Source organism: Limulus polyphemus, unplaced genomic scaffold (assembly GCF_000517525.1).
Source record: "Limulus polyphemus unplaced genomic scaffold, Limulus_polyphemus-2.1.2 Scaffold675, whole genome shotgun sequence".
Taxonomy (NCBI): Eukaryota; Metazoa; Arthropoda; class Merostomata; order Xiphosura; family Limulidae; genus Limulus; species Limulus polyphemus.
The window spans coordinates 136,441-140,949 of NW_013666285.1; the positions used below are offsets into that span (position 1 = coordinate 136,441).

At 36.9% G+C, this 4,509-nt stretch overlaps 1 protein-coding gene across 3 annotated transcripts in view; it reads right to left on the reverse strand.

Moving 5' to 3' along the window:
* Nucleotides 1–4,509, reverse strand: part of LOC106459884 (ubiquitin-conjugating enzyme E2Q-like protein 1) — a 54,764-nt gene that overhangs the window by 14,981 nt on the left and 35,274 nt on the right. The window lies entirely within an intron of this gene.

Genomic DNA, 4,509 nt, shown 5'->3' on the forward strand with positions numbered 1-4,509 from the left:
AGGGATTCGAACCCGCAACCCTCAGATTGCGAGTCGAGTGCCTTAACCACCTGGCCATGCCGGGCCTTTATCAAAGTGATAGAATGACGAAAGTTCAAGAAAGGGCATAAAAACTACCACAAATGTTTTACGGGTCAAGTCTAGTATATATTAATACCAATACTGTTTCCCTCCCCTTCTCTCACGTTTGGTGATCCTGCTTTTTCTGCCTCTGCTCCTAAGTTTTAAAAGATTTTCCCTATTGATCTGAAATGCCTGCAATGAAGTTGGTCCTGATATGTATTATAATATTATATTTTATATTATTATTAATAAAATAATATATATTTCTATTATTACATATCATTATATAATTTTGTATAATATATTGTATATAATTGTAGTTACGCTGCACTTTGCTTACGAAAAAATCAAACGTGATGCAGTTGCTGTCATGAACTTGTTGCGTCAGGAATGAACTTGTTCCTATGGCAACCAGACGCCATTTTGTCATTTCTCCTTATTTCCGTTCATCATTCCGTCAAAGCAACATTTAGCGCGAGGTTGCGTCGTCATGTACATTAGCTAATGTTATATAATGGAATCCGGTAAAAAAAGACGATGTTTCTGTTACAGAAGCTTTTAACAGTGAGTGGTTGTGGAAGCAGCCATCCTTGGTCTTACATAAAAGACTATTTTGAATTTGTTGGAAGTGAAAGTGTAAGCGGATCCCAATCCCGAAGTGCTTTGTTGCAGTGTTAGTTGTGTTTGCCCACAAAGAATATTTACAGTGCCAATAATAAGAAATCCCTTTTTAATATAAAGAAACACATTAGTTACAAACATTCCCATAAACTCAAGGATTTTAAATCGTGCATAAGAAAGGAACGGGGGGTAAATAGGTCAAGCAAATGGTCAGTTGAAACAGCAGCGACAGGAGTTCATACTTCTAGTAAGAGAAAAACTGGGGAAAATGAAGCAGAATAAGTAAATTTTGGAGTCTTCATTGCTGCTAGTGCCGGGAGGGTTAGCCAATGTAAAATGAAATAAAGTTACGTCTACGTGAGTTTGTTTGTCTGACCACGTAATTGTTTTCCAAATAGAACAGGAGTTATCGATCTAACATATAATGCCTGCAAGGAAGCGTAACTTAAATGCTGTGCGTGAAAATAATAGAATGACGGAAGATCAAAAAAAGGACATAAAAACTACCACAAATGTTTTGCGGGTCAAGTCTAGTATATATTAATACCAGTACTGTTTCCCTCTTCTTTCTCTCGCGTTTTGGTTATCGCGCTTTTTCTGTCTCTGCTCCTAAGTTTTAGAACACTCTCCGTATTGAGCTGCAATGCGCAAAGTCTGCCAGGTGTTTTAAAGACGTATCTCTTTCACCTGGTTTTCCACTAATGTAGAGACTGGTCAGAGACAGGTGATTTGACTATATATTCCGTATTGAGCTGCAATGCGCAAAGTCTGCCAGGTGTTTTAAAGACGTATCTCTTTCACCTGGTTTTCCACTAATGTAGAGACTGGTCAGAGACAGGTGATTTGACTATATATTTGACTATCTGTTTTTGCAGGATCTTCTTTACTGAATCAAGGGCTAAACCTATAAGTAGTGATGAAAGTGATTCCAAAGCACACTCGAGTCAAGTGATGAAGAAAGAGAAAATGATATAACCTTCCTCAGCATTTCTGATATCATTAGTAGTGAGATAGCGTCCAGTGAGGTTTACTTTCGATGTGTGGCACATACACTCAATTTAGCAGTAACCAGTGAGGTAGAAAAGGCTTTGAGCGACGGTACGTTCAAGAAAGGATCCCGATCGACATTTGCGAAGGCCCAGACGCTTTGGAACAAACAGAGCCTCAGCATCGTAGCAGCTGACCTTATACAACAGTAACTGGGTGAACGCTTTGTTATTCCATGTGCTACACGGTAGAATTCGATGTACGATTCGTTCGTTCGTATGGAGAGTACAGTAACGAAGAGAGAGAGAGGAGGGGGGGTCAGTCAATAAAGTGTTTGATGAGCTGGGCATCGCTCGTTTCAACATTTTGGATGTAAACTTCATCAAAGAATATGTAATTGTCATGCAGTCTGTAGCACGTGCACTGGATTTACTCCAAACTGAAACTAAGGCCTATGTAGGACTACTTCTACTAACGCTTACCGCATGTTTGACAGAACGGAAAAATCTTTGTGGTAAACCACACCAGACTTGCAAGCCACTTGTTAATGCTTTGATTTCAGAAAATGAGAAGTATTTGAAGCTGTCTTTCTCAATGTGGATCACGTTCTCGAAGCTGTTTTTAACTCATGGTTTAAACTGATTTGAATTAGCTCGAACGTTAGGAAATAAACTGTAAAACAAATGATGATTAAAAAAAAGATGGAAAGCGGTGGTGATGAAAGTTCAGTAAATGTTGGTTTAAGTGATTTTTCTTCATTTTCGAGCACCGAGGAAGATGGCGAAGAAGACTTCTTCGTGTGCTTTAAACAAAAAAAATAAATAAAAAATCCGCAAGTAATTCGTCCCAAAGCAGCAAAAATCAAATAACACTGTTCCTTAACAAAGAACCATCTGCTTCAAAACATAAAATTAAGCTTGTTCTCTTCATCAACTTTTAAATCTCCCTTCATTTACTTCAATACGTTCATTCTATCGAGTGTAACTGTAGAGTGAATTTTCTCAACATTTGGAAGCAAAAAAAAAAAAGCTGGATTGATGGAATAACAATTTAAAGAAGCTGATGCTACTGAAATTAAATAACCAATTAAAACAGTAATAAAACTGAACAAATAATAAAGGACGTAATATCGTCTAATATTAGATATTTATTATATCAAACTAGCTTATTAGCTCAGTTATTATTACTGTCATCATATTCTTTTTTTCTTTCTTTTTGACGTTGTGTTCTTTAAGTACTGTTATTGAATGTATCGGGGGCTATATGGTTGTTAGTTGCTTTCCTCCCATCCTTCACAAGTATAGATAGGCTGTTCTGAGAAGTCTGTATTATATTATATTACCAATCAATCTGCGTTTTTCATTCTTACATTATCCATTGACAAAAAATTATCAGTTTCAGAAGTAGCGATAGCGCCACTATATTTATAAATACGTAGCTACAACAGTAGCGTATATAAATATAGTGGCGCTACTGTTGTTGCTACGTATTTATAAATATAGTGGCATTTAGCGACAACAGTAGCGCCACTATTTATTTATATATATATATATAGCTACTGCAGTAGCGCCGCTGTATTTTCTTGCTGTAGCGATAGAGGCGCTCTATTGAAGAGGTAGAGTGCACAGCTATCTTCATATATTCTTTAAACAACCTAACGCACTGTGTCATCTAACGAACATACAATTCGCCCTTTACACTCGGATGGGATATTTCACTAGGACCTTTTAACAGTACCAAGCATGCGCCGGAACAAAATGATGAAATGTTTCACGAGGTCTTTCTAATAATATCTAGTATGCGCCGGAACACAACGAATATTTCACGAGGAATTTCTAACAATACCGACTATGCCCCGGAACTCAACGGACACTTCTCTAATTAATAGCACATAAACACGCAAGTTTCTTCAAACAGTTGACATTTTTATTCCCGTCAGATATATCGAACCATGTATTTAAAATAGCACTATTAAACGAACGGCACAAATACTCTGCCCTGGAGGTATGCATAGGAATGTCATAATGATTTCGGATTTGCTACTTATATCACCAGTTTGCTTTTGTTACTCATTTACTACATCATGGAGACGCCTAGTTGTATTACGTAAAAACGCTTAGAGCAAAGTTTACTTTTCTTTTTTTGCACGAGTTTATGGAGCAGATATGCAATGACGACAAAAAAAAATCTGTTCAATCTTCAATGTTTTTAATAACAAGTAAACTACGGTAGAGCATAAAGTACGTTTTCTGAAGAAAGTTCAAGTTTGGTTTTGTGCTTTTATTGTTCTTGCTTAACATTCTCCCATCCACTATTTACACCCTTTTGCTTCACTTGAATACATTGTTTCCTTGATAAGGTTCTAGGAAGAATAATACATACGAAGCTTTCCCATCCGTTTCGTTAAGTAATCCGCAGGAGTCTCGTAGGTGTATCTAAACTACACTTAAATAAGTCAGTCATGGGTGTGTCAACATTGCCATGGTGACACTGCAAAGAGCACACCCCTACGTTTGTTCTGATTTTCACGTCACCGTTATTATAATGCTTTATCTACTTGATGGTATTAGTTAACACTTTTTACTCAATACTTGATTAATTTGGCTGCCGAGGGTGCGATGCTATAACGTTTGTTGAAGTATTCAAGTATTAATTGCTACTTAGTTAACACTTTTTACTCAATACTTGATTAATTTGGCTCCCAAGGGTGCGATGCTATAACGTTTGTTGAAGTATTCAAGTATTAATTGCTACTTAGTTAACACTTTTTACTCAATTCTTGATTAATCTGGCTGCCAAGGGTGCGATGCTATAACGTTTGTTCAGGTATTCAAGTAT